General features: G+C 40.8%; 1 protein-coding gene across 1 annotated transcript in view; it reads left to right on the top strand.

The window, feature by feature from the left end:
• The window catches only part of LOC112974807 (neurexin-3-beta-like), a 173,972-nt gene that overhangs the window by 99,325 nt on the left and 49,631 nt on the right, over nt 1-25,016 (top strand). The gene's annotated exons all lie outside the window — the stretch shown is intronic.

The following is a 25,016-nucleotide window of genomic DNA, read 5'->3' on the forward strand; positions in this document are numbered from 1 at the left end:
TGATGGAAGCATTGTTTCTCTCCTTTGCTGGGATGAGGCTGAGCTAGTATAATACAAAAAAAATTTTGCTTTATTGCACTCAGAGATGCTACAGCAGTTGAGTAGCTCAGGGGTAGGGCATTCCATGGTGGAAAGGGGAGTCTTGGCTTTGGTTTTGATCCAAGTTCTGTTCCTTATAAAATACACAAACCATGCAGTGAATGAGGAACAGTGTTCAGGACCCACTCTCCTGCATCTCCCATACCTAGCAGAGTGTACTAACTGCTGGAGCTGTTGCTCCTGCTAGTACTCTTCAATAATGTTGCAATGAATCTTGCATTCCTTGTCCCACAATGGCTCATCTCCAGCAAAAAGGGAGTATAGGGGACTCACCCAGAACAGCCAAAGTACTAGTGGCCGGGACACTCTTCTGAAAGATGTGTTGTAAGCCTTTGAAACCTTAGAAGGGCTTTGGACATGATCTCCATGGCATCTTTGTAGCCAAATGGGGAGATGTGGACTGGACAGGTGAACAACAAGGTGAGTAAAAAACTCTCTGGACTATCAAGCTCAAGGAGTAGTGGTCCACAGTTCAAAGTCTAACAAGTCCTGGGTTAAAAGAGGTATTTTTCAAGGGTCAGTACTCAGGCTGACACTGTTTAATGTATTTAACAGCCTGAATGATGCAATGGAATACATCCTCATCAAACAGATGACACCAACCAGTGGGAATGATCGATATGCCAGAGGGCAAGGTGCCATCCAGAGGGACCTCAGGAGGCTGGAGGAGTGAGCCACAGGAACCTTATGAAGCTCAAAAAAGAGAAATGCCAAGTCCAGCACCTGGGACTGCATAACGCCGTGCAAATATGGGCTGAAAACTGCCTGGATAGCGAGCAGCTCTGCAGCAAAGGACCCTGGGGGTCCTGGTAGACACGCTGAACATGAGTCAGAAGTGTGCCCTTGCAGTGATGAAGGCTAACTGGGGCTGTAGTGGTGAGAGTGTTCCCAGCAGCTTGAGGGAGGTGATTATTCCCTGTGATTCAGGGCCTGTGAGGCTGCATCTGGAGTGTTGTGCCCAGTTTTGGGCTTCTGCCAGAGAGGTGTATGCAAACTGTAGAGAGATCGGTGGAGGGGCACTAAGATAGAGAGCTGGAATATATGACATACAAGGAGTGACTGAGGGAACTGTTTTTGTTCAGTGTGGAGAAAAGAAGATAAAAGAGAGATCTAATTGCTGTCTTCCACTACTTAGAGGATTACAGAGACAGAGCCAAAAAGTTCTCACAGATGCACAGTGAAAGGACAAAAGATGACAAATATAAGATGCAGCAAGGGAAATACCAGCTGGATATAAGGGGCGGGGAAGTAACCGTGGGAGTGGTTATGCAGTGGAACAGATATCCAGAAAGGTTGTGGAATCTCCCTCCTTGGAGATTTTCAAAACTCACCTGAGCAGTTTTATCTTTGAAATTGGCTCTGCTTTGAGCAAGAAGTTGAACTAGAGACCTCCCAAGGTCCCTGCCAACCTAATTTTTTTTTTTTTTAACAAAAAAAAGTTGAGCTGTGGTCTTCTACTTAGGCAATCATTAGGCTGATAGTTTTCCCAAAAGAAACTGTCAGAATCTCCTCTCAGTAGAAGATACTGGATGAATTACTGGAGATGTTACTCAGTTCAGACACACTGCCTTAATTGCTGTTTTCCAAAAGGTTGTCCTATGCACTTTCTGCCCGTCCTCTCAGATATTTTGGCTTATTCACCCATGGTGTTTAACCAGTAGGGTTACTTGTAGGTGTAGGGTTCATGAGCTTACCACTTTAGCGTTTTGCAGTACAGTGGGGTCCATACAGGGGAATTGCTTCGAACCTAATTTTTAGGTTAAGCCTAAACTGTATCTGTCTGAGAGTAAAAGAGCATAAATAGCTGCAGGCAAGCTAGCAAAGAAGTGCATTAGCAGATCTTTTTTAGGAGATCAGTATCAGGATAACATGGGATGCTACACAACAGGATGAGGTGTGCTGTTGGCCCCAGACTTAGAATATCGAAGAGAAATATGAATGAAAACTACAGCATTATGGCAGAACTGTAGGAGAGTATCAAGAGAGGAAAAGTGAGGAAGTTGATTGTTAGTAGTGAGAAAAATTGGCAGTGTTTTGTGAAGCCCTCAGGTCTGAAATAGCTGAAGATAGGAGGGTGTGAGTGAGATCAGGGATTTCAAATGTGTGGTATGACCCAGTTCTATAGCAATGAGGGTGCTGCTGTTGTGGATGGATATGCTTCATAGAGCTTTGTGTTTGTGGCCTTTCCTTTCTCGTGAGCACTACCAATCTGTCACATTTTATGAGTAGTAAAGAACTCAGCCAAATTATTAAGAGAAAAGTAATAATAAAAGCTTAATAATTTTTCCATTTCTGACAAATAGCGAGTATGAAAAAAGGCTGCTACAGATAGCTCTTGGGCTCCTACTTGCACCACCCAAATGCTCACTTGATATCCTTTTGGTCATTTTTTCCCAATAAGACATTGTATTTATTTCTGCTTCTGACAACTGTTTGAAAAGTTGTATGCCTTCTGCACTGTGCTGTATTATGGACAATGTATTAGGAGTCATATATCCAGCATGCCTTCTTTGTGGGTACCTAATAACTGTGCCTCAGCTCCATAAAGAAAAAGCCTGACAGGTTTATTCATCTTTTTATTTCCTTGTTGTGCTCTTTTCCCTGCTGAGAAAGGTTCCTTTTCACTTCAGTCTCTCTTTGTCTTGTCTGGTTTGTAAATGCCAGGTGAATTTCAGTTGCTCAGTCACTGGTGGGAATTGCTTTCCTGCCCCACAGACCGCTAGTTATAGGAAGGAAACGTTACACGCACCTTCATTTGAAAGAATCAAGCAGTCTAAAACTTTAGAGGGAAGGGATAGCAAAGTGGGAGAGTCAAGATCAGAAGGACACAGTATTAAAACATAGTCAATTGGTGCCTCATGCTTAAGGCTTCACTTTTGCTCTGATCTGAAATGGGTGGAGGCATCTTGTCTAGCTCATGTCTGCATCCTACCTGCTTCTGCAGAGGGAAGAGCTTTGGTGACATTGGGAAGGTTTCCCGTGGTTTCCTTCCCAAAGTACTACACACTTCCTGCATATTCCAGGAAGTGCATGCTGGGAAAAACACCCCAATCAGCTTCTTTACAGTCAAGCATATCGCAGGTACAGATTTTCAACAACCTGATGAGGGTGAATGAAAGGCCAAGAGTGGAAGAGAGGGGTGGTCTATTTAGTTGCATAACAAAAGCCTGTCATGATACATCACTCTGCCATACTGGTCTGCCAGCGCTAATGGGATGTAGGTAAAGGAGGAAGGCAAAGATTAAACCATATGTAGAGGTCCCCCTTAAATTTATGAAAGTGTATGTAGCCACATATATTTGCTTACAGTACACTGTAAATGACCACATACAGTTTGCCTGGAGTGTATATACTCATGTACTCCAAACAGCAATAGGTAGGGGAAGATCACAACAGTGTTATTCTGTCTGCTGTAACTATTTCTCAGAACCACATAAATGCTCATGTCTGTGTACTACACCCGCCTACATGTCATCTCCCTCACCCACATGCCTCAGTGCTCTGAGGTACAGCAAACTGCTTCCCACAGGCAGTGATCTCATTCGGTGAGCTGTAGGCACTGAGAAACACATGCATGAGCCCACTCTCACACTTAGTATACATAGTAAACGCAGCTCCACATGTGCACACACAAGTGCAGTCAGGTCACATTAGCATAGCCCTTAAAGAGTCTTCTTTCACCTGCAAGCAAAGGCAGAAGGATCACCTCCACAAATCTCAGTCTCTTATTAGAGAATGCAGAAGGATTACGAACCTTGTAAGTGGGCTTTGTTCAACAGAGGCGATGGGGGGCTCATGAATAGATCTAACAGCAAACCCTTGAATATGATTTAGGGCTTCTTGTGCAACTTTTATCTCATTTCAGTGCTTTTCCCTTTCACACCATTTCCTTTTCAGCTCGATGTGGATGGGAAGAGTTCATGTAAATTGCAGGCAGAGGGTGATGATTGCTTTAATGGAAATAGCTCTTGATGAGGCAATTCGTTCTGCTGGGTTGCCATGTGCTAGCTCCCCATAACTGTTTAAAAAGCTGGTAGCAGCAGTCGTCTTCTATTATTGTAAAAGTACATCTCAGACAGGCATTAGCACAGCTCCTGCTAGCTTAGCCTGAGGGAATTTTTTCTTCTAGTTCACTTGAGAGAACTGCTGTCATAGAACAGCAGAGCATTCCAGGTTCAATGTTGAGCTCTGTGCCAGCTGTCCTCTTACAGGCATAAGAAACCTGTGTGGTCACGCTTAGGCAGATAATTCAGCTGTTGTTTTTTACCTAGTGTTACACTTCACACTGCTTTCTCATTGTTGCTCTATTTTGGAGCAGCACTGCCTTGATCTTGCAAAGTTTCTTCTGAGAACTCAACCACATCTGTTGTTTCGTTACTGTAGGGTTGTTTGCGCAGGTAGGGTTATGCGTGCTGTGCTGGGGCATTACACACTAAACTGTGCTCATAGTTTATGTTAATGGGACTATTGCTGTACAGTTATTTGGTTGCTCCTGATTGCTCTGTGCACTGACTTGTTTTTGTAGGATTGATCATGATATTCAGGTTGCTTTATAAAGCTGGTCTATAACTCCCCATAGGATATCTCCCACTTTTTATCTTTGGTCAGAATCATCACCTCATTCAACAAAGCAAATTCAGCACAAGAGGCATGAAGACAATGATTATATTATAGCAATAAATGCTGAGATCAGTTTTATTGCCACTGTTTGTTATGTCTGGCYGCAAGTACCCAGAACTTCCATTGTAAGGTGCTACAGAGAATTTTTACCTGTGACATGGGGCTTGGAGAGTAAATAGGACGGCCTAAGTGTTGGGCAGTTGAGAACTATAGAAATACAGATGTAATAGAAATAATAGGAGCATTTTATTTAAATAGTAATATGGTGATGTTATCATTCAATTTCAACACTGCAAGTTAGAAGGCCAATGATTATTATAATACATTAAACTTTTTATAGTGCCTTTCATCCTAGCAACTCAGAGCACTTTAAAATTCAGTCTTCTTACCCATCTCAGAAAAAATATGATCATATCCAGAGTTGCCTGAGGTCATGGCTATTTGAGGGGTTTGAGCAAAGAAGAAAATTCACAACTTGAGTCTTGAGAGAATTGGGTCAGTTCATTTCTCTTATGATCTTCCTGTATGATCTTAGGCAAGATGGAATTTCAGTGCCTTGGTTCCCCTCCCGAAAGTGAGGATAATAGCCTTTGCCATCAGTTATGAGGATAATTCACAAAAAGCGCCCAGATGCGATGATAGTGGTGGCCCTATAAGGTAAAGTCTAGTATCAGAGCCAGCAGAAGAAACTGGAAATCTGGATTTCTGACCCTGACTAAAATCACTGAATTACACTCAGCCTATGGCTTTGTGTTTGGCAAAATTTAATAACAGAAGACAGTATGCCTTCATTCTGTAAGTTCTGCAACATTATGATTTCATCATTGCTGAAGTGTCATGGGAACTCCTGTGTGGGTTTCTGGCTTGTCAGCTGATGTTACATGTGCAGTCATTACTGCCCATGTTGAAATTCTTTTGGCTTCTGAACCCGGAACTGTGTCTCTCTTTTTACCTTCAGAAGTGTCAGTCATCATGCTCCGGACCTTGCTTTAGTCTTCATCAACTGTTATGATTCATCTTGGAAAGCTGACTTCTTTTCCTTGCTTGCAACGACCACCCAAGATGATAGCTTGTTGAATATATTTGCATATGCTTTGGGTGGAGTCATTGCTGTAATTATTTTTTGCATTTGAGGGAAGCAAAGTCCTGGCCAGAAGGAAAAGCACACCCAGTTTGTGCAGAATCATGAAAAGCCTTTCTGCTCTGAAGTTCACATGTTCAGTCTCCTTAAAGATCTATCCAGTTGTCTTTCAGCCCTACTGCTAGAATTCCCCAAGTGCCTGCTGCAGTGTTAACATCTTTAAGCAGTGATTTGTGAATATCCTTTCTTTGTTTCTCATCATTCGTTCACGGAATAACAGCAAAATTCTTGAAGCCTTTGAAGAATCGGCAAGGAAGAAAGAAGTAGAAAGCTGACACTAATAATCAGGTGTGGATTTACTGGAGGTAGCTGGATAGGTTTTAACTCCTCACTGCACCTGCTTTTTACTGCCCAGCTAAAGTGCTTCCCTCACTCATGGCTTTGCTGCAGGAATGTGAGTGGTGGCACAGGAAAGGAAAATGGAGAGCAAAATTAAATCCTCTTTCCATGGCTGTAGCAAGCGCCTACAGTCCTACACTTTGCTTCAACATTGCCTCTTGTTTCTTGATCAAGTCGGGAAATTGATTCAAGCATCTTTGAAATCAACAACATTAAAACAGAGACTACTTGGCCTTGTGATTTTGGTGTGTCTCACACCAGTCTCTTCTGGGACTATCATCCTTAATATAATGGCACATGTGGGAGGACCTATTACTCTGACCTTTGAAAAATCACCCCAGATAGCTATGGCATTTGCACAGTCACTGCTCTGTTGCATTTAAGACCCACTTTAGCAGTATTACATAGAGGATATTAGTCATCTTCTAGTGACTATGTAGAAGAGCATCTATGTATTAAAAAGAAGCTCAGCTTTTATAAATAAACCCCTTTCCACACATTTCACCTGTTGTTTGTCATCTTAAATTGTGAGCTTTTAAGTGAATGCTCTGCCTTCTCTTCCTGATAACTCTTGGGTGTACCTCAGGGAAGTGATGAATAACCTAATAAACAACCATTTTATATGCCATAGTGAGCTGCCTTGAGTGTGATGGGTAGCACAGAGTGAAATTTTTCTCTCATTTCGGAGAAGTTCTGTTTGGCATCAACTCTCACTATTTCCCCTTGAATCAGTACATCACCCTTCAGTACTGCTGCAGTTTGGTCCCCAAGGTTTGCAATCCAGGCTTGAAAACATTACACTTCCTTTCTGTGCACCCCCACTTCTCTTTCTCTGGGAATATTAACCTGTTATTGCAGTCAGATGGAAACCAGTAAAAACAGCTAACGAAGACTACTGAATTCTTCTCAGGTTCCTTTGTTGTAAAAGCAGCCACCACCTGGCTCATGTTTTCTCCCTCTCTTAGCAGGGAAGTTTTGAGGATCAGGCGGAATAAAGAAGACAGCCAGGGATAGGACTAGATGCTAAATTCAGCTGTGCTGCTGGAAAAGTTCAGTGAATTGTTTGTTTCCTTTTTTCCCCTGCCAGTGTTTATTAAAATCCTTCAGTAATGGCTGCAAGCCCCAGGAGGGTTCCAGGTGAAAATCATTCAAGCTTTTCCCTCGCAGGCCTGATGTGGGGAAAACCAGCATGTGTGCAAGCTCAAAATCCCAGGGCTCTGCAATTTGGCTTAACCTTCGCAGGAATGTAGGGGTGTGTGGCGGTAGCACAGCCATCTGTTTCAGTGGGGTGTTCAGCTCTGCTGCACTCTTCTCTGCACTCTGATTAATTGCAGCTGTGTGCAAATTAGTTTCCTCAAAGAGCTATTTATTGCCCTCAAATTAACAGCATAGACATTAAACCTGAAATAAACAAACAAACAGACAAAATAAGAGCAATAACATAAATGTCCAGCTTGAACCTGATTTCATCCTGGACTTGTGGCAACAGTGCATCATGAGTGATTGCAGATGTTCCTGATGATTGGGGAGAGAGTGTGCTCTTTCCTGTCAGTAGTTAATTAAAGCCCCAGCATGGTGCTATAAGCACTGGGCTGCAAGAGGTGATGACAGAGACCTAGCGGTGGCACCTGTACTTTTGGAGTCTGGAACAAATGGCTGCTTTTGCAATAGTGATAGCAGACATTATGTGCAGTGCTACAAAGTCAGGTATAGACAGCTGTGCACCTTCCCTGAGCTAGCTGCAGTAGAAAAGCCATCTGGCTGCATTAACACAGGGCAATGCCCACATATTAAGTCCAGCTGTGAGGCAAGACTTCTTTGCACAGGCACAGTCATGAGGTAACGTGTCTAATCATCTTTGAGGCCAGCACTGGCTCAGAGTACAGGCTTGGCTGTCTGCACTGTGTGCACCTATGTGCTGCCAAGTGCTCTGTTTGGACTGAGAGTTTCAGCTGACGTCCCGTCCATTTGTGTTCATTTGCGGTTCAGATTTGCAAAGCGCTGAGTGCTCAGGCCAATCCAGGAAGGCTCTGTTAGAATAAGGAGCTACTCCTGTGTTCAAAGTTAAGAGCACAAGTATCTTGCCAAGATCAAACTACAGTACTCAGCATCTTGTAGCCTCTAAAAAACTGTACATCAATCCCTCCAGTGTTAGGACATTGGTCCACAGGTAGTGTTACGCTGCAGCATACGTATGTTTTTCCATCTACGAATGCCACATAAACTTTCAACTTGCTGCAGTGTTCCTTTTTACATCTTAGAGTTGCAGAATCATAATCTAGGATGGCTGGGACCTCCAGATGTCCCTAGTTCATCCCGTTGCTCAGAGCAGGTCTAATCAGATCAGGTTGCTCAGGGCCATATCCAGCTGAGTTTTGAACACCTCCAAGGATCGAAGTCCTGTCCCATGTTGTGGTATAGTTTTCATACATGCTGTTAAATATCTGTTTTGTTTCAGACTGCATGGTCTAATGTGATATGAGTGTGTCTTAAGACATATCTTGCAGCTGGGAAGTTTTATTATATTTAATTTTAATTTATTATCTTCTTTAGAAAAAGTAATGCTCTGTGCTTCTCTAAGAAATTCTATTATTGATCTTAAAGCACTTAACAAACAATAACTCATGACAACAACATTCTCTGCCTGAAAGTTGGATTTAGTTTTCTTCACTTTAAAGAGAGTGAAAATGAGGCAGAGAAGAGCCTTGTGCTGTGCTCCTAGCCTGGCAGTGAATACAATGAGAGAGACAAACATAAACAACAAGTTTTTAGGCCTATAGTTTTCTTTCAAAAACCACAGAATGCATTTCAACAAACTTGTACTTTTTTCTGAAGTTTGAAACTTAAAAAGGTACTCAGTATGCTCTTTTATTATTCTGTTTCTGCAGAGAATATACACTAGAGATAGTTTGATCGTTTCCCATGATTATTAAGGTTGAATATTCATTCTATACAAAAGACTGCAGAATTAACAATACATTACAATTACATGCACCCTCAAATGGGAACACAGACCTATTATTGTTTCAGGTAAAATAATTACTTACAAGAGTGACACATTGATTACTAATTCCTCAAGAAGTTATTATGCATTGCTATTTGAAAAACAAAGACTTGAAGTCAAAAATATAATTCTTGCTAGGAGTTGCTCAATTTGATAAATGATTTTGACTCAAGTAATTGCTTCGTTAGAGCTAAAATGTGCTGAAAAAGCTCAAGTTTGCTGCTGCATAATAGAGCAACTAGTATTAATAATAATTATAAAACTAATAGATTGCTAAGAATGAACTCCTGTTTTTTATTGGCTACCACAAAAATAATGCTGAGAACTTTTGATCAGTTTGAATCATTCTACAAACTAGTCAGATCCAGAAGCACAGAAACATAAGCACAATGTTCTTTTATTATAATTTTTTATTATTAGATGCTGGTAAGTGGGTGAAAACCCAAACAATTTGTAGGACATACACACAATGAGTGAGCTGAGTGCATGTCCTGTGCAAACTTTGCAGTTCTCTTAGGCTTGTGTCTGAACTGGGTTCATTCACCTTGCACATTTTGAACACAGACGTGAAGGGGAAAGTGATTTGCCCCAAAGAACTGAAAAGCAGAGATGAGCCGCAGGTGGCTCAGGTCTGCCCCGCCAGCAGGGTGTGGAGTCTTGTCATTAACTCCAGGGAGAAAGCAGTAGGCCTCAAGGTAGGAGGTGGTCACAAGTCCTGGTTTTGTACTTAGTCCTTGGAATTAGACCATGCTCCCTGAGACTTCAGTAGCTGGAAGCAGAGTAACTACTAGGAATAGCTCGAATCATAAACAATCCAGCTTTTAACTTTCCAGGACCTTATTATTTTTAATTTTTGCTCAGATAGTCTGGTATTGGGATTAATAGAGAGGTAGTAATACCAAGGCTGGTACTAGTTCATCCTCATGATTAGCTTTTAGGAAATTCTTCCTGCTTCCGGAAGTCATATGCATTTAATTACTATAGAGAGTGTCCCACCTAAAAAGAGCCCCAGAGTCTGAGCACATTCCAAAATGCTTTTCTTTTATTCTCTTTAAAGTAGTCTGGAATTTGTGACAGTCACCACTGTTACATCCTGTCATCATCTAAATAAAAAAGTATATTTTGATGAATTGTTATCTGGGGCCAACTGTGAGGTCTGTTTGCTGCGAGGAGTGTTGCTACTTGGAGGGATGGGTGTCAGAGCCTTGCCAGGGCAGTAGGTACCTACGTGGGGAGTTCTGAGATGCCGACATGGAGATTCTTGCTTTCCAGACTTATGGGCTCTTAATTTTGGTCCCAATTTGGTTCCAATTCAATTGGTCCCTTTGGAGCAAAGAAAGGCCAGCACTGAAAGTACAGCACAGGCTGGGTTGTTTCACTGGAGCACACAGACAGGACATTTTTCTTATGCAAGAGCTGCTTTTAAAATGTCATTCAATGATTAGAAACATAACAGGGTGCCACACTAGAAAACAAGGATCTGCCTCCTCTCATATCCAGTCTTCAATGTTTCCAGTGCTTCAGGGAAGAAGGTAATACTTTCATAAAGGACTGAAGTGTATAGCAGGTTTATACTCATGGGAATATTAGATTCTGGATTGGAAGTTGGTAACCAGCATATATCCCTGACATCTGAGGATCTGACTTGTTTGCTTTTTATCAGGTATAACCTAAAATACTACCAAGTATTTGAAATCCTTTTTTAATCATGTCTGCTTTTCAAAAGCTGTTCTATAGGGCCATTACTTGCAGATGGGGCATCAGGGAAAGCCTTATGAAAAGAGTGTGTGTGGTATTACTGAAGACAGGAAGAGAACTCATCCTTTTGTAGGGGAAACGTAAACAGAATGATCTGTGAAAGGGTGAGCTTCCTGGAAGGTAGAAGATTCTTCTCACGGTTTCTCACCAATGTGACGAGGTACAGTTGTTTCATCAGCCAGGTTGACTTTTGCCTTGGGGCAWGATTAAGAGTAACGCAGTGCTCCCCCACACCAGCAATAACATCGTAATAAAGATCTTTACTAAATTTTTCTTTTTACTGTGTTCCATCCCCCTCTCTTGCCCAAGCAGGGGCACTAGCAGGAAAGTGAAGCACGACAGAGACATGCCTCGGCATACAGGCAGAGAGCTGAACTGCCACTGGGGATGTCTTCTGCCACATTAGCATGGTTTTCACACACATCCTGCCATGTTAATTGAAAGATCTTTAATTTGCATGTGGGAATTATCTGATTGACTTTCTTCCATGAACCCTCTTTATAATTATGCAAATGGTCCAGCACCAGGGAGAAACAACTCATTTTATTAACTTCAAAAGCAGTGTGTTTAAAATAAAGATGACAATGACAAAACTTGCTGATGATATACTAAGCACTAACAACAGGTCCAAGAAGCATATGCTTAACCCCTTTAGCAACTGAAGACCTTTATTTTATTTCCAGTTCTACGGAGAAAGCTACTTTGCAGACACAAGGGCATTGAATGGCCATCGATTATACAACCTGCAACTGGCACTTTGTCTCACTCCTGATCAAGGTTTCTCAGCTTGTTTTACAGCATCTCCCCAAAGACAGTCAGCATGGCTTGCTGTCAAGAAGAAACACTTCATGTTCTGGAATAAGCCAATCACTTCATCCAGTGCTGGCTCTCCTCCAGCTTGTTTGTGTCTGAAAATATTCTGGCCTAAGTGACTTTTTCAGTGTCTGTCAGAGAGTTTACCTGAGAGTCATGGTCTGTGTTTCATCTAGGAACTACCACCTGTTTGTTTTTTTTTCTTCTTCTTTCCTGGAAACAGCCACTGATGAATTGGGGGTGGAGGGGAGGTTAGGAGAAAAAGGGAGTGTTTGATGCATGGAGGTTTGTCCACTCTTTCTGAAGAGTGCTTCGGAGTGTTAGTTTCCACATTACCAGCCCCTAATGTAGAAAAGGTACTACAGAGACTCAGTTTGTCTCATCTATAACATGGTACACACCTTATTCGTTCTGGTAGGATTAGATTGCAGTGAGAATCTACATCTATACCTCTGGAGGCACAATCACATATAATGTGGTTAGATTACATACTGTGATATCCATTTAATTTATTGGCTTTAGCCTGCCAAGACTCATATGCACTGATTCCAGAGCTTTGGAGGGGAAAGGCTGGTGATAAGTGCATTCCTAGGTGTGGGATCTGATTCTCTGAGAATTTCACTCACATGGTTTCAGTATACTGTAGGACCCCCACCCCAACAAAAAAAAAAAGATGGTCTCATGAGACCACTTTAATGGCAGAAATTTTAGGAACAAGCAATCACATAGTTCTATAGTTTATGATGTCTCCTGTAGTATATTAATTTTTATTTACTTTGCCTTTTAGTACTAGGATACTATAGGAAATGCATGAGTCTAATACAATCATAGCTAAGCTTCTACAGTTTAATCTTTTTATATTGATAAAGTATACAACTCTCTAGGTTCATCCATCTCCCTTCATCATTACAGTGAGAATTCCTTCCTCTCCAGGCCAGGTTAACTTGGTCATGCTGCTCAGACTGTGGAAAAAAACACATTTGTGCTCTCTTTGAAGAACTAAACCAGCCACAATAATTCTGCAAAAAACTATATATAATATGGTACTTTGATAATGAAGATGCCAAATGCTGATGGGCCTGTTCTGCTAATATAAAGTCATTTTAACTTCAGCCCAGCAATGAGCTGTCAGCAGTATTAAGCAACCATTCACCTCAATATAGGAACTCTGAACTTCAACATGAGATGCCATACTCGATGAACTCATCCTTTTTCACTTCTTCCTTTTCATGAATTCCTAAAGATATTTCTCAAACCAAGAAAAGACCTGTCTTTCCTCACTCACTCTTCCCATTCTGCCTTTCTCTTTTCACTGTCATTTTATTCTAATTTTTTTAATCCCATTTACTTGCAGGACAAAAAGGGAAAAAAAATCTGCTGAGAAATAGATTTTCCCTTCAGGGTGATGCAGACTTCAAAAGAAAAATCAGTCATTTCAAGAGGAGAAAAAAAGTTTAATCATCAAGAGCAATAATTACTTTCTAAATATTAGCATGGCAGATAAGGAGAGCAGAACTGAAATTGAAAGTGGAACTTTCTCAGTTATTCATTATATTTGATTTGTAAGTTTGGAATTTCTGAGGAGTTACTCTGTATTGCATCTCTGTAATGTAGTTATCATAACTGATAAGTTATCCAGACATTTATCAGTTCTGGTTCTTGTGTTTCTCCAAGAGATAAAAGATGGCAGTTTGAAAAGTAACTGCCTTTTTTTTTCCAGCTTGATCTCTTTACTTCTGTCTGTGCTCAGACAAGGCATACATTTCTGTTTCTAGCCATTTTGCGAATGCACTGCTTTAGATTTATTCATGAGTGTGGGGCTGAGCCTTTAGCCTCCTTAAGGAGGTCATTAGAAATTTCTTACTTGGGAACTGGTTTCCATTTTTTTGTAGTCTCTGATACCAACCTAATTACTATCAAACTAAAACTACTAAAAGCTATCAAATCAAGTTCCTATTATTACCTGGCAGGAAATATTGTGTGCATTCCTATACCTATGGAAATAAAAACCTATTAAACCATTTCTTCACACAAATACAACCGCCATTTTATAACAGTAGGATTGTTTTTCTAAAGCATAACAAAATATAACAAAATTCTCCCTCTGAGTTTGTTCACCACTGTGTTTCTGCCCATGGTAAAGAATGAGTGGTAGGAATTGGCACAGGTGCAGTGAAGGTTTTCGAGGGCAATGTCGTGGATGGGAGATCTGTCTTAGGAGAAGAGATTGTGAGAATTTAGTGTCTTCAGCTCACAAACTGAAGAAAGAGAGGAGATATGATTGCTCCCTGAAACTGTATCATGGTTATAAACAGGAGGCAGGGAAAATAATTTTTTAAACTAAAAGGTTGCATTGGCCTAAAGACAAGTGACTGCTGACCAGGTGTGAGGCTGGAAGTTAGAAGTGGGTTCCTGTCCAAAGGAGGAATCCTCTGGATGAAGGTATCCAGGAGAATAAGTTTACTGATGGCTTTATATGATGTTGTCCTGAAGTACCTGAGTATTAGCTTTTATGACTTCTGAGATTCTTTCTTGTTTTCCTGTGATTTGTGTATGTGATAAGTCATTCTGCTGCCATTCTAGTATTGTACAAATGAAAATATTGTAGAGATACTAGAGCACTGCTGTCTCACAGCTCAGCTGAACTGCAGTATGATGAGTTGCAAGCTCTTAAATAGCGCAGCTGAACCAGAGGCTCTTTCAGTAAGATGCACAGCTTCCTGTGGCAGACAGTGGCAGACAACTCATTGATACACATACCATATAAGACCTTTCATTCTCTTGGCTAGTCACATCATATGAGGTCAGATTACCCCAATCATTAGATAAAGAGTCAGCCATTCCACTTAAAGTGAAATTTCACTTTGTGGCCAGAGAAGTAACCAACTGCAAGGGAGAGAAGAGACTTGTCCTGAACACAAGACTCCATAAATCATATCTACTGGCGGCTGGTTGGGTTGGAGTTATAGGTACTCCTATTTTTAATAAATAAGGAAGTATTTTGTATTCAGGTTTGGATTTCAGTAAGTTTATAGCTCAGCTTCTGAAAGCTAGAAGGAGCAGAAGAGAAATCCTGAGCTCTTGGAAGATATGACTTGAGGCAAAACTCTCAATAGTAACATTGACTGTTACAAAACTGCATTACAAAATGATTAGCTGGATTTGCTAGTATAGCTAGATATCTTTTTCTTCATAGCTCCTTTCCACCTGGGATAGATGGGAAGGAAAGATGCTTCAACTTTTCTGTTTTAAAAACGAAGTATCATGTTAGATCTAGTGAAAGCACAAAGCAATGAATTTGGGGCTTGGCTAGTCACATCATACAAGGTCAAATTACCTCATTCGTTACATAAAGAGTCAGCCAGTGCACTTAAAGTACACTTACAGTGCATTTTAAATGAAAAAAATGACTAAAAGAGAGAAAGGCATGAGATATCTGATGATTTTAGTTGCACAGAGATGAACTCACAAGCCTGCTGCTGTGACACTTAGATGCAGAGTTTGTGGTTTTAAGTAGAAGGCTGAGCTATCTAGGCTCAGAATGAGCCCAGAAAGTAATATGAAACTAAGCACTTCATTAGTATGGGTCAGGTTTGATGGTGTTGATTCTTATGGACTTCTTGATTCTGTGGTATTGATTCTTCAGTTTGATCTGATCATTTTAGTCCTTAAATCACAAAAGTGACTGGGTGGTGGTCAGAATTTTGCTTGCATTGGAGAGCTTTCTGCTCACTGCAGCCTCAGGCAGCTCACTGCTGGCCAGTGTGCTGACAGAGGGAAGACCCAGGAGTGGCCTCTTACGGCTTTTCCTGCCCCTAAGCTGCAGGCAGGTAGCAGTTTCCCAACGTTGTACGAGGTGCAGATGCAGGAAAAAAACTCAGGCTGCCATATGCTTGGATCTAGAATAGGGCTGTCGATACGCAGCGGGTTTACACTTACCTGCTCCATAGCTAGAGTATAACTTCTTGTGTGTTCCATGTGTGGCGTCCAGCTGTGCAAACTCCAGCTGGAATTAAATGTGTGTGATATGCTGTACAGTGCTTAAGGACATACAAGCATCACTCACTGGGTTATTTAATCAAACAGAAGGAAAGAGAAGGAAGTTGCTCTCTCTGTAGTGTAAAATACTGAAACAGGCATTATTTTGTACTCACTCTGCGGTGACATTTTAATTTATGAGCTAAGAATGCACTGATTGCTGGCTGCAAAAATTGATTTGGTGTTCATCTGATTCAACCCATGTCAGAGTTTGAAAGTAATTATGATAGTGGAGCTGATAGGCAGGCAATTACATTTTTGTTCTCTCTCTATCCCTTTTTTTTTCCTGAAGTTGTTCTTGTCAGAAGGCCCTGCAAGTACAAGAGTATAATCTTTCACAGTGTTATTTGGTAGATTATTATGGTACAGTCTCAGTCAGGGCTCAAGCTGCACCAGCTGCTTTCCTTGACTGAGCCTCTGTTAACCTCTTCAGAAATCTCCCAGGCTAACTGTGTTAAAGAATCAATGTTTAGGCAAGCAATCTTGTTGTGCCACCCATACTTCATCCACACCGTCAGTTAGGCTGGCTATAACTGCTGTTTCCTAAAGCTCTCTCCCTGCCATCTTTCCCATTACCCTCTGCTCATGTCATGCGCTCTGTGAGGTATCTGCAAGGGCAGGGAAGGAGACCTGTAGAGGATGGTGCATAATGCGGAGGGGGTGAAAGGCTCTCTCACCTGCACAGATTGCAGTTAGGACGCTCATCCTGGAAGAGGATGCAGTAGGTCCTCGTTCCTATGCTTCTGATGCAAAGTAATCCAGGAGAAATCCCCTGCTTGAATGGTTCAGGAACTTGGATGCCAAGTCTGGATCCTTTCCATGGGGCTAACCACTTCTAGGGATTACGCCTTCCAGGGTCTCCTGTGGGTACGTGCTGTCGTGCATGTTTGAAATGGGATGTCTCAAATTTAAGTGCAAGTCAAAATAGTTAGATTACTATCTGAAAACTGATACTTTGATGCAATTCTTTTTCTGAGATAATTTTTAAAGGATATTTGGTTTTGTTCCAGCGCAGAACAAAAGCTAATTCTTTAGCATCATAATTTATCATAAAATTGAGCTGTTATTCCCTTGTCAGCTGTACTAAATATGTTGCTTGTTGGCCTAAACAGCACTACTTGGAACAGGGTCTTTTTCGTCCCATTGTTACTAATGTATCTAAATAATGGGATCTTGATCTGATTAGAGTCTGTGGGTAATATCATTATTGTTAAAATTCAGGTAATAGCTGTTGTGTCTTCACATGTAAGCTGTGTGTTCTCCTGTAATGTGGAATTTAAAGAAATCTTTCCCTTGTGAATGTGTCAAATTCAAAAGTGTGTGTCTGAGTCAAGACTGGTATCTTCACTGGTATTAAAAAGCCACTCAATAGCTTTCCTCAGAGTCTAAAAGAAGAAGGGGTGGTAGAGAAAAACAGGAGCAGTGTTGAAAGTAGGAGACCAAAGCCTGTGAGCTTCCACAATGCTGCGAGGGAGGTCTGAGCTGAGAGCTCTAGGAGTTCTGGGGTGAAGGCAGCAGCAGTGAATTTAACATTATCATTTCCCCTTTACATCTTAGCTAGGAAGCAGAGCATAGGGAGAGAGGAAAGTGAAGTCTGTGAAAGGTATCTGTCTCCCTTCCAAGCTTGTCTTGCCTATTATTCACTTATTTCATTCTTTCACTGCTGGTATATTTTTCTCTGTTTTGATGAAGTGGATGAGAAACTATAATTGCTTTAAGTTAATGGCAAGACTTGGAATTGTGTAGGAGTTGTGTGTTTTCATTTATGGCCTTTACAATCTCATACCATACAGAATGTAAAGAGACTGTTCTGTGACTGTAGACTATTGTAGCTTATATCCTTTCAGGACGATGACTTCTTTTCCTTCTACAGTGATTTGCCCACTGATAGATAGTTAAACCATGGATGGCCTGGTGAGAGTCAGTAGGTTCTCTCCCAAGTTTCTCAAAACTATTCATTTCACATAGACTCAAATCCTATGGTTTGCTTGAGGGTGTGTTTTTTATGATTTCATTTGCTTTTGTTTTGTCCTTATGACTTTAAATCAGAGCAGTTCCTTATAACTATTACATCAGTGTTCCAACGCAAGTACCCTTACAGTATAGTCACTTGTAGAATGAAATGTAGTGATCATCCAAAACAGTGAAAACGGTACAAGATTGCAGGCAAACATATGCCAACCTTTTTTCTCCTTTAAGCTTTCTGTTGAGCAGAAAATAGAGATAGGGTCAGGATAAAGTACAGCGGTGGTTTTCCATAAGGTTCAGGGCTGTTCTCATGTCCTAATTTGGTTCAGGCAGTATTTGTATGTTATACTGGAGCCTGATTATCTTTACAACATGCAAGATACAAAGAACATTAACCAGCAAAAAGAGATAAGGAAACAGAGTGAATTATAGAGCAGATTCTACAGTTCAGCCCCACTACTGGTATATATTGATACATATTCTACATTTCTAACTTAAATTCTGAGACATTTCTCTATTACTGATCTACTGTGCATCTATAGTATTACTTCAGTCTTTTTTAAATGATACCACATTACTGTGCATTACTTCTGCCTCCTGAAAACATGAACTTGGCAGGTTTCCCTTGGGCTTACCCAGGTACCTTCTGCAATGTCAGAGAGGTATCAGCTTGTTGGACTTAGAGTGCTTGAGAAACCCAGCAACCTCCCAAATGTTTTATCACGTCTTCATAGATCTCACTGCCATATACCATTCAATGGATGCTTCTGAGGCACCTCAAGAATCAATAAGTTCCATCCTGTTATAGGGCCTTAATTTTAAAATGTCAGAAACTGAGGCCATAACAGAGGAAATGCATGGTTGGGCACTGTTTTATGTATGCACTTAACTGCAGTGAACATAGAAAGTGCTTTTTTATACTGACAAATGGCCAGATTTGGTAGGTGCTGGAAGTATATTTACATTCAAGAAGACAAAACAAATTTAAAGATTATTAGGGGAAAAAAAAAACAGAAAATGTCATTTTGCCACTGTGTAAATCTGGGTTGTGTTTTGCCTTTAGTACTGTACTCAGTTTTGGCCATTGCTTATTGCAAACAGATTTATGAGAGCTAGAAGAGGTACAGAAAAAGACAGGGATGATCAAGAGTATGGAATGACTTCCACACGAGGAGAGATTAAATAGGCTAGGATTCTTTAGGCTGAAGAATTGATGACTAGAGAGGGAGATAATAGATGTCTCCAAATTCAAAATGTCATAGCAGAAATGTGACCAGGGAATGACTGTTCACTGTTTCTCACACAACAAAGGTTAAGGAATTTCACATCTGCAGTACTGTGTCCAATTCTGGGTCCTCCAGTACAAGAAAGATTTGGACCTACTGGAGTGAGTCCAGCAAAGGGCCGCAAAGGTGATGAAGGGTCTGGAGCATCTCTCATATGAGGAGAGGCTGAGAGCTGGGGCTGTTTAGCCTGGAGGTGAAAAGCTCAGGGGGGATATTCGTAAGTATATGATGGGAGGGTGTAAAGAAGACAGGGCCAGACTCTTCTCACTGGAACGTGTTGCCCAGAGAGGTTGTGGAGTCTCCATCCTTGGAGATATTCAAAAGCTGTCTGGACATGGTCCTGGGCAACCTGCTCTAGGTGACCCTGCTTGAGCGGGAGATTAGACCTGATGATCTCCAGAGGTCCCTTCCAACCTCAACTATTCTGTGGTTATGTGAAATAAACTAGCGACAGGCTGAGGTCAAACAGAAGGAAGGACTTTTTCACAAAACATGGAACTCACTGCCACAGGATATTGTAGAAATCGAAAATATAAATGGATTCAAAAAGCTAATATGCCAGGGCGTGGTAGAAAATTCCATTAAGGACTATGAAATACAAATACTATGAAATACAAAGTTGATGGAGCACAAAGATTCAAGTATAACCACATCCTAAACTGATGCTTGCCACTCTAATTAGCATATGTGGAGGGGAAAAAAAAGTACTTCTGCATTTTTGCCTTGTGTTCGTCCTTTCTCTGTGAACAAACACAAATAATTAGCTAATGCCAGCGACAGGACTTGGGGCCTGAACTAGCGTGGCTACTTGTCTGTTCTATTCTTACATGTTCTTAATTCACACAGTCATTGTAGGTGTATATTTAAATTTGGAGCACTTGCATCTGTGACTTTGTACTTCTGGGTACCAGACAAACCTTCAGGCATTTTAAAGAGGCTGAAAAAAGCAAAAATGAAACATGAGAAACATGACTAGATAAATCAAGAAGGAGGTAGTAAACCTCCAGGTCTTTCTATAACTCTTTAAAAGTTCACATTGCAGGAATCCCCTTCTAAATGAGAAAGCCTTTTTCTGTATATTTCATCAGTATTTCATTAATTAAATTCATTTTTCTTTCGTTCTTTCTCTCTCTCTTTTCGTTTTAATTAGGGCATAGTCATTTACAGCCAAACCTCTGTTCAGCTGCTATAAAATATTCATTTCCACTTGCAGCTTGATAATGAAGCAGTATCTTGCAGCCCATTCGAACTGTTGCAAAGCAAGGCAGATCACCAAAGGGAAGGGAATAAATGCATTTTTTTAAAAAACAACAAACTCAAAGCATGCTCAGTGCAAACTAGTTTCAGGCAAAGGGAAAGGCTGCCAGCTGAAAAGCAATTTATGTAATACGTTGGAAAGGAGGTGGGAAGCCAGTGAATAGAACTTAATGAGTTGACAGCTGTCGAGAACTCCATGGTGTCAGATTGTAGCATTTGTTTCAATCATTTGCACATTGTGTGCAAGTAGGAGACTTAGGTAGAAGGGATATCCTGGGACCTGCCAGGCAATTTGTTCCACTACCTATGGGGTGCTGAGATTCCAAGCTTCATGGTATAGAGGTTACAGAGCATTTCTCTGCACCTGTTGGAAAAGCTGTGCTTCATCTGAAAGCAGGGTTTGCTTTCTGACTGGATGAGTATTGGTAGTCCACCATGACGGGGCTATTTTTCTGAGAGTCATTTGCCTTTTCTGATGAATGGTGTAAGTTCTGCTGCAGTTTATTTTTGTAGATGTGCACTGCATTTCATACTTGACATGAATTTCATGCTATCTTGCAATCCTTACCAAAGGTTATTAATGTCAGAAAAATTGCATCACAAAGCTGAAGTTAGAGGCAGCTTTACTGCCAGTGGAGGAAGTATTTTCATGTGCTTTAAAGCTTCGTATCCTCTCCTTCTGATAATGTTCCTTTGGATGCTTGTTTCCTAGCGTCTCCCAACTTTGGCCTTGGAAATATGAAGGGGACAAGGGAAAAACCTCATAGTACCTGATGCCTTGATAAAAGGATCCCTAAGGCAACACGAAGGTTCTTCACTGGGTGTGGGTTTGGTTTTGTTTCTTGGTTTGTTTGTTTTGGGGTTTTTTTGCTTTAAACAGGTAGAAGTATAGATGAGCTCAGCATGTTCCAGATGGTGTTTAAAGCTGCCTGAATTCCTTTGTCTGACTCTCTCTCAGTAAGTGCATTCCAGCTGAGCATCTATTGGGCCGTTAAAACTAACTTTGTTCCTTTTATGTTTTTTTTTTTAATTTTGCACAAACACAAAAGATTTGATTTGCCTTTACTACTGCTAATCAAACCAATGGAGAGCTAAATAAATAAGCAAGGAAAATGGCCTTGTTATCCATCACAGGGAGCTAAGGTTCTGATTAAGCGTGGGCTGCAGAGAAGCCCAGCAGCGATAACGGTTCACCATGTCTGTTGTGCATGGGAGTCTGCCTACCCAGTGGCAGAGTTTTCTTGCATGACAGCCTTTTGCAGCTTGGACCACTTGATGTGGCATTTAAGTGATGTTGAGTTCAAATGTAATGGGATCCCAGGAGGTATTTATTATATTGAGCAGCTCAGGAGGTTGAAGCTTACCTGGCTGGTAAAGCTGGTGCTTCATTAATACTTGATAAACCAGGTATGTTTATTAACGTGATGGGTATATGCTTAATGGTAGTATTTTGTAGTTCTGTGGCTGTTTTTAAGTTAGGATTAGAGAAAAACAGACAAACTTTCTCCCTGTTTATCAGTTTAATTTGCTGACCAATCAATGCAATTTTGAGATCCATCCCTAAGATTGTAATAGGAGTTACCACATGGTTGTTCAGCAATTCATCTCAGGTGCTATCACTGTCAGTAGGTTGTGGGCACCAGCATTTAGAGTCTGAGTAAAAATCACACTTCTGTCTATAAATTTGGTAATTTTTTCCCTATTGATCCCTATTGGTGATGGGATTGATTTGGCTTGCTTGTTTACTTTTTTGTTGCCTGGGTTTTTACTAACGTGTAGTGCAAAGTCCGGTCTCTATCCGCCTACTAAAGTTGTTAGTCTATTCACATAGCAAAAAAACAGCAAAAAATGTTAATGATAGAAAAGCAAGATTTTTAAGCATCAAAATATTTCGCAGAGGTATTCCTCAATGGAATGATATCTAGAACTATTAAACTTTGTTTTTATTAGATTTGACCTTGACTGTGTTAGTATTTCAGTAGTAATACATACCTTCTGTTGTATGTACAGGTATTTCTGTACTAGCTGCTGACAATCATCTCTACTCTACATTAAAAGAGGAAGGGTGGACCTGTGGTTGAAAGGATGTCACTATTAATGGGAAATCTGTTGTCTACCAGAGCCGCCTTTGTGACCTTCTTTGTGTTTATGAACATTCTTGCTGTTTATAGACTAAAACTATTTATGACCTTTTTTAACAGGTATGCTGTATGTATGGTTATATATGGGGTTTTAGTAGCTTGCTAACTATTCTGTATATATGAAGTTATTCAGGAAGCAGTTCTAGGTGCTAATGTATACCTAGCGGGCAAAGGCTTATTCTGCATTTATTTATTCTGCATTTAAATGTGTTTGGAGACCCCTTTCCCTTTGCGCGCTAATGTGTGTGTCCTGTGAGTAACAGTATTTAAATGCCATTTTCTAAGTGTGTGATAATGTTCACAGAGAAAGAGGAAGATTTGTCTGGAAATAGTAGTCTAGCGCATTAATGTGAATATTCAAAGATAGATGTTTATTTTATTGGACTCAGAGGTACTTACAATAATTGCAGGCACTGTTTTAAGGCACATTTATTCAGAGTGATTATGTTTATTGTTACTTTACAAATAACATACCCTGTCACATTAGAATTTAAGTACAACAGTTTGGACCACAGAACAGCTTTTTTTTGCCTTTATGAATTTTACCATTCCATGTGGCAACTTTCCGTGGCCTACATAATAATGAGCAATAGAAATTAAAAACCAAGCAGGGGAGGAAGCAAAGGAAATCTCCAAATTAAACAAATGATGGAGATTACTTTGCATGCCCAGCCAAAGTGCAGCCATGTCTGGGATGGAACATAGGAGCTGTCTGGCAATGAGCGGCATCACTAGATGGCACATGAAGGGAAGGATACTTGACCTGAAGTTATTAGGAAAATTCAAAGGAGTAAAAGTACTTACTCAGTTTCAGTCTAATAAAAATCCATGAAGCACCTTTTTCTTGGGAAAAGTTTTCAGGTTTCTCTAATTTTTTAAGTATCAGACCCATAATGACGCATCTCCTATTGGACTGATCCCTCCCCATGGCGTATCGTTAGTCTGGGCCTAGGGTTCACTTATTCATTGCTTTGGATTTGACGCTAGGAGGGATTCTGTGAGCCTGCCTGGAGGGTTAGTGCAACCGGGACAGTGCATCTGCCTCCGCTGTCTGCTGCTGGCTGGGGCTTTTGCAGAAGGGGTGGGATCCCCTAGGCCACTGCTATCACTTCCCCGGAGTGACAAATATGAGAATGTGCTCCGATTTCCTCCTGTGTAAATTGTCTGCTGGGAGAGGGTCTCCCATATCTAATTTCTAGTTAAGCCTCACTTGTAAGAGATGATGAGATCACTGCTTTAAAAATAGAAACAGACCTATGCGGCTTTATTAACGAGCATATAAATAGAATTGCCACTTGAATTGCATATGTGACTGCCTCTTTCTTTCTGCTGCATTGTAACCTTACTTTATAAATTTTGCTTCTTTTAAATCATGTGTTGGGGGGAGCGCAACATGATGTGCAGATTTTGAGGCTTAAAAGATTGTCATTAAAGCCACTGTGCTGTATTTAGTTATTTATTTCTTGCTCAGAATCATCTAATCAATAACAGAACAAAATCAAATATGACTCCCTCCCCTCCAAGGAAGAAAAGACAAGCTAAATAAAGATGTCCAGGAGAAAATGCCAGCAAACGACATATTGATTTCCAGAAAAGGAGCAAAGTGTAAATGAAAAATATTCTTCTGACACAGTTATTAAGTGCAGGCTAGCACGCAAAGAAAACCCATTTACTCTTACTAGAGGCTGAGTCTTCAAAGGGCAGCTGATTCATCTCAGATCATTTGAGCATCTAACTTTCTGAAGCACAGGCTTCCCTTTACTAATTTCAAGGATTTTTTTGTACTTAGGCTTTGCTTTGAGAATGTAAAATATTTGCTAAAAGTCTGATTGCATGCCGGATAAGCAGAGAAGTTGTTTTCTCCTCATTTTATAGCTGTATAAACAGAAACATGAGGAAGGAGGCAATTTTCCCAAAGTCAGACGCGGAATTTATGACAATATCAGGAATATAAAATCAAACAACATGAGGGTTCTGATTCACTATCCTTGGCAATTTGGACTGGGGCAATTTAAGAAGTTACTGCTCCCCAGCAGTGTTCCCTGTCCTTCTGCTGGCAAAATAGATAATGTGTTTGTTCTTCAGCAAGTGTAGTTCATAGCTGAAAATATTAATAATAAATTGATTTCTGGGGCAGTTTAAGTTAATACATCAGACTACATCTGGGGCTAAGGTGCACATCAGCAGGATGCTAAATTCTGGCAATAGGCTGGCTTTTTCCAACAGACCTCTCTGAAAATTTTTATTCAGAGTTTTGCTTCCTGTGTCTTGCCTTAAGCAGATGCTGAGGAGAGGGGGAGGTTGAAGCCTGCGCTGCCCAGTGCATTCAGCTCCTTGTTAATTCTTCAGAGGGGAAACCTATGGTACCACTCAGAAACTGTTTGCAGAACAACCGAAATTGAGAAATCTGTTCGACAAACTCTGGGAAACAGCACTGTGTAGACTGATCTGCCCAAGATTTTCAGAAACATGCCTAAAGTCAAAGTCCTGAGCAGTGCCTGACTTTCAACAGTTCTGTCTGTCCAGCAGTTCTCCCTGATTCCAGGGTGGGA

This window comes from Apteryx rowi, unplaced genomic scaffold, assembly GCF_003343035.1.
Source record: "Apteryx rowi isolate R43461 unplaced genomic scaffold, aptRow1 scaffold_627, whole genome shotgun sequence".
Classification (NCBI taxonomy): Eukaryota; Metazoa; Chordata; class Aves; order Apterygiformes; family Apterygidae; genus Apteryx; species Apteryx rowi.